Source organism: Labrus mixtus, chromosome 4 (genome assembly GCF_963584025.1).
Source record: "Labrus mixtus chromosome 4, fLabMix1.1, whole genome shotgun sequence".
Lineage (NCBI taxonomy): Eukaryota > Metazoa > Chordata > Actinopteri > Labriformes > Labridae > Labrus > Labrus mixtus.
In genome coordinates this window covers 14964813-14978554 of record NC_083615.1, presented here as the reverse complement: position 1 = coordinate 14978554, position 13742 = coordinate 14964813, and the positions used below count along the sequence as shown (strand labels likewise).

At 41.7% G+C, this 13742-nt stretch overlaps 1 protein-coding gene across 1 annotated transcript in view; it reads right to left on the bottom strand.

The window, feature by feature from the left end:
• The window catches only part of mgat4c (mgat4 family member C), a 103593-nt gene that overhangs the window by 89662 nt on the left and 189 nt on the right, over positions 1 to 13742 (bottom strand). The gene's annotated exons all lie outside the window — the stretch shown is intronic.

The window sequence follows — 13742 nt, the reverse complement described above, 5'->3', positions numbered from 1 at the left end:
GCATTTATGAGTTTCCTTTCACCTGAAAAGTAAGTTCTTAGTTCCAAATAGATATTCTTTACAAATCTATATGTCATATGTCTATATTGCTTCTCACTGCAGCCTATACTGCCTGTGTGTTGAAATTGAAAAAGTGCCTCAGTGTCCTCAGTAATTAGTGCTGAAGTGCTAACAGAAAAAATTGTCCTTTGAAGCCCACTATACAGGGGTGGCTGAGGAGCAAATCAGCGTGGGTTGAGAGGTGCTCGGCTGGAGCTGAGGCCATGATGACCTTTAGATTGAAACAATGTCCTGGGGAGTCAAAGCCATTAAGCACAGTAACTGTAGATACTGGAGTGAGCCCTGCACTGAGAATCCGTCTCCTTAGATTAGCTGACAGCAAACAGGCCGCCGAGTGGAGCCCGCCTCGGCGGAGTGACGCCCTGAAGGAGCCTCAACGATGTAATCCCATTCGCCCTCCAAAGGTTTGAATTGTTCCTCCTTGGACCCCTCTTAAAACTGAAACAACACGGACCACACACTCTTTCCCTTCAACCGGGAAGGTCCAAAGACGTGAGAGAAGACATTGTAAAAGACGTGACTAAACCAACAATCACAGAACGCCTTCTTTACTTTTCTGCTTTAGCGTCTGACACATTCTTTGTCTGATTTTCAGTCACAGGCTTGTCTAAACAACATCCATTTATTGTCACGCCTCAAATCTGTCCCTTTACAAGCATTTTTGTCAGCTATATAATTACTTTTTCTGAATGCCTATGACAGGAATTATGTAAAAGATCTCTCTCTTTTAGTATATCAATAACTTTGACAACAGGACAAAAACTGCAGAGCAACAACTTCCTGATGTTTACTTAATGACAAACTCTGATAAGTGACGATGAGTTGCAGTGAGTAGTCTTTACTAAAGTGGACATGAGTGACAAGTTTTGACATGTTACGCAACCACAAAAAAATGATGTTGGTTGAAGAGAATGGTAATGGATAAAGAAAACCAGTGGTGAAAGTTGTAGACCTCCTGTGAAGCCAAAGAGGGTAACTCAACCAAAAACATCACCAAAGGAAGAGATGGGAGAACCTTTTCACAGAGATACTGTAAAATTGAGTCCAATGCAAAGTTGTTCTATTGCAAAGATGGATTATGACACTCCCTATTTCATCATGATTTATCAGCACTTGCACAAGTACGCGATTAATGAAATGTTACTCGAATAATGGGGTCAACGGCGAGTACCCATCCCTAGTTTTGACACTTCGATATTGATCATCCCACCACCAACAAGCCAGTGAATCCATCAATACAGTGTCATGCATTTGGAAGTAGCAGAAAATTCAAAGCAAACCCCCCGTGGTCACAGAAACACAACAAGGCCTCTTCCCTGCTCCACAGTAATCCCGCAGACAGCAGCTCCACTATTTTACTTTGATGGCAGCTCTGTGTCTGTAAATGATACAGAGCCTTTGTTTGTTGTGGAGCAGTCGTGGCCCGGGTTTGTCTCTAAGTGCTGAGTATATTTACTCTCTATCCAGTGCTATGCTTTGTTGCACTCTGTGAAACAAGGTAGAATTCAATTACATGGTGGCCGAGGCCCTGACAAGAGCTCACTCTTGTTTCAATCACCCCTCGGATGGATGTGGGGATGAGGAGACGAGGCGCTCCAGTCATCCCATCATGGACCAGCAGAGGGCTATGAAGCGTGAGGACGCACTGAGGAGGAGGTGGTCATTGGCACTGATGGATGTGTAAATCAAACAAGAGCAAACTTTTAGTTTAGTTTAACCCTGTAGACCAAAAACACCAAGGAATGTCTCAAAACATTAAGCATCTTAAAACAACAAAAATAAGTTGTCTTCAATAGATATGATGCACAAAGACTAGCAACACGATGGCTCCCAAAGATATACTTATTTGCTATACGCATTAAAGAACACAACATTTAGTGCCCGACCGGGCCCTTCATCAGGTGCTGTGATTTTTTTTACGACTCAGCATCTAAATAATGGATTTGCGTGTGTTTGCTGACTTTTTCTTAGTTGTCATCAATAGCCCAAAATCCAAGTGTTTTTTCCTCGGGTTTAAGTGTCCCACTCGTTAATATAGAAACAGCTCCACCATCCTTGGATTCCTGTCTTTATCAAGCGGCAACCGCCGGTGAAGCCAATAATCCTGCAGCTCGTTGATTAAATGGTAAATCGACTTGAGCTTGTAAAGCGCTTTTCTAGCCTTCTGACTACTCAAAGTGCTTTTTACACCGCAGGTCACACCTACACATTCACACACTGATGGTAGAGGTTTCTATGTAATGTTTCCATAGGAAGTAACTAATCCCATTCATACACATTCATACACCGCCGATGAAGCAGTGGGAGCAACTTGTCTATCCAACTCTACCAACTGATCCACAGCCGCCCCTAACAGAATGTCCACTAGAGGCTGGTTGCAGAAGCTTTAACTTTAGTTTAAAAAGTTGGGAGTCACAGCAGACATAAAAAGGCTTGGTTAGAAAGATGGTGGTAACTGAAAGAAAAGGGTTTGAATGGGACTGTTTTGGTTTCATTATACATTAAATATGATGTTTAAATGGTCCGCTGCACACACCTAATGCAAAACAACATCTGCTGAAGGGCCTCCATTCCAAATTTTCTTTTCATTATATCGTCTTTTTCTCTATCTACAGTCCGTGAGCTCTTTGTGAGTCATGCAGTGCAGCCATCACAATGACGGCCCTCTCTCAGGACTCTGCCCGAGCCCGGCGCAGATGAACAGACTCCAATAAAACAAACACCATCCATCATCGTGATTGTCACACTTTTCATTGAGTTCATAATTTCCCTGTGAAAACGAGTGTGGATCCGCGGCTGCAGAGACCATTTAAGGCAGTAATCAAGCACGTTATGAGTCCACGTTGGTAATTAACGGGTGGCGATGGCAGAGGGAGGGTGTCACGGGAGCAGCGTAAACCTTGTTTGTGAAGACCCATGTATTTCACCTTATTCCTCTCAATAACACGATACGTCTGTCTGTATTCCTCGGGGCTGGACTGTCGCCAGTGATTGAATGCCGCCTTGTCCTGGCGGAGGCCAGATCATTTAACTGCTATTCTCCTCGGTTCCCTATGGGAGCTTTATTTTGTGTGTTTGAACGTCCTGTCTGCCTTATTGTGTATACAGCTCATAAATGATATTTATGGGTGAAGCCTACAGAGGGATGTTGTGATGAGAACACAAACATACAAACACTAGCTGCAGAGTGACAGCGAAAAATATGGAGGGCAATTAAGCTACGATCGCAGCATTAAGATGGTCATGTCTATACGGGAGGAGATATGCGTCACAGCTGAGGAATTTTGCAAACAGAAGTGAGAAACTGAACTCACTGCAAACATGACGAATAAGTCTGCATACGTTTTACCATACCTGCATACACTTAGTAATTACAAAAGGGTCTGTAGCTCTTAATTGAAGAAAATAAGTGACCAAATATACCACATGACTTAAAAGTGACACTTTGACTGATGTTTCATACAATAGGAGCAGCAGTAGCCCATCCTGTGGGGACATGGGTTGGGAACTGGAAGGTCACCGGTTCAAGTCCCAGTACAGACCAAGTGTAGAGTGTGTAATTGGGACTGGTCGCTGGAGAAGTGCTAATTCACTTGCTGAGCACTAACGGCACTTCATCAAGTCACCAAACCCCCAAACTGCAGTGAAGACTCTGACACGTATTCCCTACAGCATGTCTATAATGTTTGTGTCGCATGTCTCACAATTACGCAGAGAAAAGTTGAGTTTTCCTCGGGGTTAAAAAAGTACATGAGTAACCTGCTATTTGTGTCTATTGTATTTAGAAGCGAGCGATTTCAAAACGTGGTCTTGTGATGGGTGATTTTCCCTTTTTCCTTTTGTTTTACAGGAACAAAAATGGACAAAGAAACTATTCAGGAGATTAATTAACCGATTTGAAAGATCGAGAGAAACATATCAGATTTCACAAGTTTGGTGTTAGCTTTGATGTTAGTTCATTCCAACATTCGGTGCCCAGATGAGCACAGCATTCATGAAACATTAACAATAACATCACAGGCACTATTTTATTTTATGTTAACTTATTGCTCTGACTTTCAGACTGCTACAAAATTGTGCCTTTAGGACAAAAGTGACTTCTGTGGCCTTTGCAATGAGTTATGCAGCCAAACACACAATCACACTATCACATTTATACACAAACACACTAATGCACACATACACCAACACACTAATACACAAACACACTAATGCACACATACACCAACACACTAATACACAAACACACTGAAACACACATGAAAAACTGGGGAGATAATTCAATGCTCACCCAGCCTGAGCAGATCCAGCTGCATTCCTACTCATTTTTCTGACTCACATATGTTTTTTCCCCTTAAGGCGAGTTCCAACCAACGTTTGTGAACATGAACAACTCTCCCTGAGCCCGGTAACAGTATAACCCGGACTTTAATGTGTGATGTCATCAGAAGTCATAGCCTTCAGCTCTAACATTGACTGAAAAGTTTGGACTCAGCATGGTTTGAACTTTCAACCTCAAATGAGGTAGGGTTTTTTTCTTTCTTACTTTGCAGAACGATTTAAACCCAAAATACCTTGGCTGCCATCAGGGGAATATCAGAATGCAGGGTGCATGTTCAAAAAGCAAACCTGACATGTATGTGGCACACTGACCCAGGGCTGAATTGACATAATCAGTGGTAAACTGAAATGCTCTAAGTGCTTTTTGCATCACTCTTGCAATTTTGTTATTTTTCAGAACTGATTGCCACATTCACCTCTTAAAAACCGTTTCCATTTCTATTCCAGCTCACTCAGGGGCTGGCATGCATTTAGACAAGAAACCACACCGGTGTAGGTCAATTTAAAAACTTGTGGGTTACAATAGTTCAAAGACAAATGCATAAAACCCCTAAAACACTAACATATTTTCCTGCACACCTCTGCATTGTGCACATCCATTTAACTTCAAATATCCAACCCCGTCTCCTTCCTTTTATTCATCCGTCGGCGCTTGGCTCTGGTCTTTGCATATCAGGTCTGGGCACAGGCTAATCGTCCGTCCCACAGGCTCAGCAGGACTCCAGCAGTCTGAGGGCAGCACACAACCCCAGACGTACTTTAGAGTGACACAGCAGCCTGAATGCCACGTCCACAGAGAGAGAGAGAGAGAGAGAGAGAGAGAGAGAGAGAGAGAGAGAGAGAGAGAGAGAGGAACCACTGGCGTTTGGCCTGTCGTCTACTTTCAGCAGGTCTTTGGCTCTGTGAAACCTTTTTGCACCGCTAATGATGTCTTTTATGCAAGCTGTGATCCATCCAGAATCTCTTGGCTAGCCTTTGGGAAGAATTTATGCCTTTAATATCATGAATAATCTAGTTGCTCAAAAAATAACTGTATTACCTTCCCTGGGAGCTGAGGTAAAGATTCCAGCAAGAGACTTCAAGGTACAGCTTTCACTTCAGACACGGCTTTGCACTAAAACACAAACGTGTAGAAGCAGCTAGGCATTAAATTTTGATGAACTAAGTCATGAAATATGGAGGTGCTGATAAAGTGGATGTTAATAGGTTGCCTATGGGTGGACCGAGCCTGTAAGTGAGGTGAACATCCCTTCCTGCAGAAACACAAGCGTTTGTAAAATGCTGCAGCTGCTCATATGGAGAGAAAAAAAGAAGAGCAAAGGAGTTTTTTCTATTTGCACAGAAAGCAACAGATGTGTTCGTAAAAATGTATGATCATTATCCACTTACCAACTAAAGTGTTTTATCTTTAATTAAAGAGTTTTATATTCAATAAAAGCACTCTTTATTCACTTTACTCAGCGATCCAAAAGGATGCTATAATGACAGATGTGAAAATGTACATCTGTGTTTTCATCATTTCTAATAAAAAGCATTTAAAAAAACGTCCTTTTGTTCATCGACTGTGAAGTAAACCTGGATCAAACTCAATCAAGGAGCTGTCCATGGTGCTTAACCTGAGCTCTCAGAGACAAACAATGCCTTGCTTTAATACTCACTCCTCCTTATCTTATTCACATGTTGTCCAGTGGTGGAGCCAGACTTTTTTTAACTGGGTTTTCTGGAAGTATTTTATTCATTTCTTCAGATTATTGAAAAATAAAAATGTGAAAAGCTTTGAGTTCTTTACTGTACACCCATGACAAAAAAAATCAGGGACGAGAAACCTCCTAAAATTAACTAATTATCAGGGTGCAGCTTGGAGCGTGCATGCCATGTACAGAGGCTGTAGTCCTCAAAGCACGCAGCCCGGTTTAGGATCCGACCTTTGGCTCCTTTCTGTCTCTGAATTTTGATTCTGTCCACTGTCCTATCTCTAAAATAAAGGAATAAAATGCCCCAATCTAAAACTAATTCTGCATTCAACACATCTACATTATTGACTGCTTTTGTTTGTTGATGATATGCAGAAAAGCCCAATGAGACTTCATTTTAGTACTGCAAGATGTGTAAAAGTCCTAGTAGGATACTCGTGCAAAGTACTGCATTCCCCAACTGTTCAGCTGCTGTTGTTTTTTTTTTGTTTTGTTTTTTTGTTTGGGGGGGGGGGGCTTTATTGTAAGGATAGGACAGTGGATAGAGTCGGAAATCAGGGCGAGAGAGAGAGTGGGTGGGGAACAAACCAAAGTTAAATTCCTTAAAGCCAATAAAGCTGATTCTAATTCTGAGGTAAGGACCATCAGGCCGGGTTCAAACCTGGCCACCTGTCCGGAGGGCTACAGCCCCTGTACATGGGGCGCGTGCACTTACCCGTACACTACTGGCGCCCCGCGTTCAGTCTTTTTAAGGAGAGCATGATTATCACACCCTAAATGTAATCTTAATGTCACAAAGAAAAGTGCATCTATCAGTATCTTCTTTGCCTCTTATCTTGTGTAGTAACAGGACGGTGCTATCCTTTCCTAGCATGCAGCGTAGCAGTTGAAACCCCTGCGCAGGTTGGCAGTCGATCACAAAACCAAGACAGAGACAGATATCACATTCAAACCAATTAAGTCTCCAAATCTGCACCCAGAGGACGCCCATATGGTGGAGGGGAGATCATGCAGACTCTACAGAGGAAGAGCCGAGCCGGCCTGCTGCTTTGGAACAAGGAGGTTCAAAGTTGTATCACTCAGCTGCTCTGTTGCCAGATTTCTCTCTTTATTTTCCAGGGGAAATATAACAGTTGTAATCCTGTTAGGAGCATATGTTCCCATTATTTTAAGAAATCAATTCTATTATTACAGCGCCAACATTTTTTTTTTTTTTACAACACTTAAACTGATTCAATCAATACCCCTTTGGGCACTGGAACAGGAATCAGAATCTAAAAGTATTAGTGTTGGTCTGACTTCAAAGTGCAGTCACTGTTTGGTGTAATATATGAAACCCACTTTGTGCACAGGCATTATGAGAGATGAAGAACGTGTTTGTGTTGCTCTTTTTGAGAGTGACAAGAGAAAGGCGGAACTTGAAAAGAGGCTGGGAGTGCTAATGAGCCTTATTTTAAGAACACAACATGGCCATGAATATTTAACAGCTTGTCTCCTTGATGAAGCACCAAAATAAAAAGTCTGACGAATTCATCATCCATCAGTGAAAAATGGTTTGTGTGAAGCTGCTGCTGTGAAGACGCCTCTGAACAGTGTTACTGTACAATAGTGATGCACGCTTTAAAACAGATCCTGTAAATCTTGATTAAAATGAAAAGATTAGTTTGAAATGTAACCAAAGCAGCAGCTCACAAACACTCAGACACACTGAGCTGAGAAGGAAATCGCCGTGTGAGATAACACTGTGTTCGATATCGTGATGTAGATATAAAGCGCAATTAAAAAAAAACTAAAATAAATAAGGCTTATGAGTTCATCACAGGTTTTCAATCTATCGGCTGTTCCGCATGTTGACATCCTTTTGTGTCCAAAACGTTTTATCCTAAATCCAAATAAAATAAAAAAAGCATCTTTTAATACTAAATTTGCACCAACTCATCTGAGGCAAGCTAACAGCTAGCTAGAGCTTCATCCCTACCCTAACCCCTTACCCTTAAAGAAAGAATGTGCACCATTTTACACATAAAAGCAGATATGAGGTATATCGTCTGTAAATGTTTCTCTGAGTCATGACTGTCTACAATGAGTGAGAAGCGTGAGTCCTGCCAGCTGTACTGTTGTCAGAGCCGTGTTTACATCATGTTTACAAGGAAAGGACGGCCTTGCGTATAAAGTTGTTTTAGTCAAATGACTAGTGAAAAGAAGAAGAACATACTCACTGCATATTTGGATGTCACGTAAGTGTGTTTAGCTGCATGTGCAATATGAAGCTATGAGTTAAGTGTGCTAACAATAGCCTGCTAACACAACAATGAAGACCACGGGCATTTGGAGCTTGAGCAAAGGACAATTTTGTCCGACGCTTGCTCTTAATGGTGTTTAATTATGGTGTGTTCTAATTGATAACTCCTTCATGTGAACGCGAGTGGAGGGGGGTTGAAGGTGTGCCGCTGGAGGAGAGCGGAGGATTCAGAGTAGGGGGAGGTGTCACCAAACAGCCGTTTGTTGTTAGTTTTGGTTGAATGCTGGTGCTCAAGGGCGACATCTACTGGATCAAAGAGTGGCACATTCTCCCTTTAAGATTATGTTAAAGCGTGGCTGTTAAACTCAGGCCTCGGTCCCAAAGGTCAAATGTACATGTTAAGTGTGAAGCATTCTTTGTTTACATAATTTAGACTTTTGCGATGTGCTTATTGTGAAGAACTGCGATTAATTACTCAGCCCTAATGCACACTTACTTTGGCATCCTTAAAATCAACTTCAAACAAGGTAGGATATGAGACGTAACGTCCGAACATATTTGGAACAGGTCTGACGTTTGTGGCAAAAAAAAAAAAAAAGCCTTGAAAATCGTGGATAGACCTCCTGCCGTCATGGACTTAGAGCCATTATAAGGAGTAGGTACCCCTCTCTAAGATGGCGCCCACATATATATACATCTCAAAAGGCGTGGAAGCGGCATCTGCGTGTATTTATATCTATGCTATACGAAATTATGACAAAAAGCCAATAACAAATGAAGCTTTTAAACTTGTTGTGTCAAGCATCACTTTGATTAGCATCTTTATATTGTTTCAAATGACCCTTCTTTATCTCTAATCAATGATCCATACTCTTATAAACGCGGACACCTTTCAAGGTAGTCATGGAAGAGATCCTGCAAGGTGCAAAGTCCCAGGTACTCACTTTGTTGCTTGGCAACAGCGAAGGCACTGGCCCCCCATTGTTTTTTTCCTACCAGAAAACAACCTCAGTGTCCAAAATAAACAAAGATAGAAGGACCACACGGTGAACCTCTTGAGCGGGGTTAAGTCTCTGGGAATCACACTCAGCAAACAGCAGGGAGAGCGGCTGCGAAAGGCCAACGAGTTGTTTATGTGTGGTAATTACACTCTTTACTCTTAGGACGTAAACAAACAGCTTCATCTATGGATTCTTTCAAGGGGCGGAATAGGATGATTTCGGCCTCCTATACCCATGAAGATAACATTGTGAAATGCGTCATTAAATCAGGTGTCGTTAAAAGACATATTATGAATTCCTGACATAATTAGACGTCTTATTTTTAGACTCTGACAAAGATTGAAAATGAATGCAAATGCTGTTTACGGCTTTGTCCTTCATTTTCCGAGAGAAAATGAAAGAAAACACCCTCTGAACAGATCAAAAGGGCTACTAGACTACTAACAACCCAACCAAGGACTCCTTATCAAAGACGACTGGCTTTATCTCATTAAAGCAGGCGAGAAAAAGGGGGAAAAAAACTCCAGTTCCAAGGGGAAATGAAACAGTTTTGCCCGTATTTGCTTTGTTATTTAGCTGGAACAACTCAAATTAATTACTCTCATCTTCCTCACTCGATTCATTATTCTAGCTGTAAACACATTAGTCAAATGAAATGTCTCCAAGCACACCTGGCATTCTTATCTTCCTCCCGCTGTAGACGACAGGTCGGTGCAGCTTTCCAACGCGCTGCAAGCAGAGTCTTAAAGAAACCCGGCGCCTTTTCTGGGATATGGTACCTGCCGCCTCCTCTACCGATAGCTGCCTCCCAGGAAGCCTTAATGTATGAGATTTGTCAGTGTCAATTTCCCAGCTAATCTCTCTGGTCCACCTCGCCGCTGCCTCTGCCGCCCATTCATTCTGCTGCTCTGTCTCTACCTGCTCACGCCATCCTGGGAAGGATGCAGAGGCGGCGGGAGGCCGGGGAGAGGAAACACATCTGCAGCGTGACCCTGCGTGTGCAACCAGCAGGAATGATACACATCCAGGGACAACTGGGCTAGCTCATGCATACTTATTTATTTCACCGATGATTTACTGCATAAGGTCTGCTTTTCTGAATGACACACTGAAATACACAGAAACAGCTTTGAAGACAGACCAGAAAACTGACATTCATGATTTAGTTTTAGTTTATTTTGAATCAGGGACAGTGTACAGAGTCATTTTTATTTTCTTTTTTTTCACATCCTTTTTTTTTTAGTCCCTGAAGGAAATTCTGGTTTACACTGTGATTTAGAGACATGCTTCTCACACACACAAAATACACACACATGCACAAACAGGACCTGTGGACATGCACGAGTGGAGAGAAGTCAAAGTGGGGTTGCTATGCAAGGAGCCTGCCAAAGCTGTTGGGGGTTCGGTGCCTTACTCAAGGGCTCGGGAAGTGCCCTGGCGCCTCTACAGATCCAAGACCAACTTCCATATTTTGGCACACACTGAGACTTAAACCAGTGACCCCCCCCCCAGTTCCCAACCCAAGTCCCTATAGATTGGCACCCAAAAGCTGCTACCACTGGAGAGAGAAAATGCTTTGTACCAGATTTAGCTAACTAGTTTATTTCCATCTGTAGTCCCTAGTCCAGATGACGGCAAAAGTAAAATACAGATCAACCACTCATCTATACACACACACAAACACATGCACACACACTTTCAGTAAGAGAGAAGAAGAGCACAGAACAATATACAGACAATAAAACATTATCTACACGTTTCCCTGAGTTGTAGAAAAGTTGTTGAGATGACAAATTAATGCTGACAAGACTGGTTCCTTAAAATCCATGTTTTTGACTTCAATGGGAGAGAGTGTGCGCAAATAATTGACTCCATTGTTACAGGCCTCTTAATTCTGTACAAAATGATCACACTTGCACATTTGAACCACAGTGAAACATGTAAAAACCTACACTGTGATTAAACCAGTTAGTAAGTTTAAATACCTGAGGCTTTGTTTTAAAGGATTATTTTTCAATAATAGTTCTTTAACACAAACGTAATGTCTACAAATCTAAAAAAATTCCTCCAAGTACAGATCAGATATAGCTTCAGCTTTATACTGGATGCACTCATAAAATGCAAACAAGAGTGACAGTGTAACAGGGTAATGTGGATTCTCTAAGACTCAGAGGAGCTCAGAGTTCAGTTCACCCGGCTCAGAACAGTCAAAACTTTCAACACTGTGACTCTCAAACACAAAGGAGGGATCAACGGCTAATCAATAGAGAAAGCTAAGCTCTTTGTTACAAATTCTTGCCCTGGCTTCTGAATCCTGAACCTGCTTTTTTTTAACAGTGTCAGAAAGCAGCATTCCTCAAGGAAAGAGGGAGTCTAAGTTTCAGCGGAGCAGAATTTGGCAGGCACAGAGGTGTAATTTGCCTTAAGTTCTGCAGAGGGAGAAGAAAATGCTAATTTAGGCTACGTTTTAAAAAAGAAAAAAAAAAAAGGTTTAAATCCTCTGCTCATTACTGTTGGACGCTGGTGTGCTGCAAAGCCTCCCAGCCAGTAATATTACAACACTTAATTAAAATAATTCAGCAAAACATTCAATGAAGACCTTGACTTCCATTAGACTTCAGACTTCAGAGGATGACATTCAAACTTTTCCAATGAAGAAAAGAAAAGTTGCAGCTTCCTCAGAGCTGCAAGTGTTCGACAATGATTATTTTTATTTTGGGGACTGGGAACTTTTTCTCTCTTTTTTTTTTTTTTTTTTGCAGTTTGAGTGTTGATCACACACTTTCTTGTTCCCAAGATTCCCTGCCGTGTTTGGTCCTATCAGAGGACGCCAAATATCCCCCAAGTACAATATTAACACAATATTCATTTCTGCAGCGTGTTCACACATTTCCACCAGAATAATCTCACACAGAGCCCCTGATTTAACACCATGCTCATAGCTCATATACAGTGTTTACAGGTTTGCAAGGAAAGCCATGCCCTGCTCATGTGACATTTTTTAGTCCCTGACGTAAAGAAATCTGAAATAGATATGTCATATATGTGTGTGAATATATATGTGTTTTAAAGACATGCGTGCACAACGACTCTAGGGAGAAGGGGGCGAGGGGGGGGACGGCTCTCTAATGTTTTGGATTTGGACTGCAGTACCATAGTTGCGCAAATAATAAGAAACAACAGTACAACATGTAGTAGTATCCTGACCTTTAATTGCAGTAAAATATGTTATAATGCAAGATTTGACTAACTCTAATCTAGTTTTTTTCTGAAATCTGAGAGTATTTTAGGCGTTCTTGGAGAGAACTCTAAGTAACCCTCTGCATGAGAACAATGTGTGTGTGGAGGTGCATGAATATGATGAATTACATCTCTCAAAAGTAGCCCAAAGGTCCTCGTCATTTGACATCCATGACAAAGATGAATTACTGAAGCAGCCTAAAGGTCAATGAACTCCTAATCTACAGGGTGACAACGAGCCAAGAGGTAGGACTTAAAGTGACAGTTTGTATTTTGGGAAGTATGGGGTGTAGGAAAAAATCAATTCATGTCAAAATGGCAATTATTCATTTCTATAATTGTGAATCGATTCCAACATCCAAAATTAGATTTTCTCCAAACGTCCTTTACTAAAAAAATTTACCAGCAACCGGTTTTATACACCGCAGACTCCCTGCTAGTATTTTCCTCCGTGCACCCTCTCCACTTTCCTTTGTACACTGAAGCAGCAAGGTGTGTGTCAGACCCGGCTCAGCAGCTGGTTCCTTACATTAGCTAGCTCTTAGCATCAGTAATGTATGTCTAAAGGTATAATTTGGAGTCTATAACATCTGCAGAATGAAAGTGAGGTACCTTGTGAAGAATTCAAATGCCCGCGCTCACATCATGTGGCGACACCAGGAGTAGACTTAAGTGGAACAGCGCCCAACAACATCTCACCAACACTCACTGCACCGCTTTAACGTTCAGCCAGTCACTTCTGAGCGAAGAATAAAATGAACAACATCCATCGTTGTTTCATTTCAAAGACCTGCGCCCCTACAGCGTCGTCAACAGTAAAGCTTCAGATTTATGATCACAACATTTTTTCAAAGGCAACTGTCTGATATATACTTTGTTAGCTGGCTTAAGCCAATTTTTTTTAGTATGTTTACATGATTGCAATCAGCAGATAAGAACATTACAAATGAAAACGCTGCATCGTCTTGTGAACATTTTATTGAGCTAATGTCTAATAATCATTTTCAGTTTCTTAGTGCTCAGCAGACTGAGGTAGATCCTCAAGAAGCAACCCTTTATGGCAGAAACAGAAAGTGTTTGACCCTGTGACGTTGAAGCATTTCTTTATAATTCAAACTGAGCAGCATCTGCGTGAAGCTGCTCGTACATGGGCCAGTGACAAGA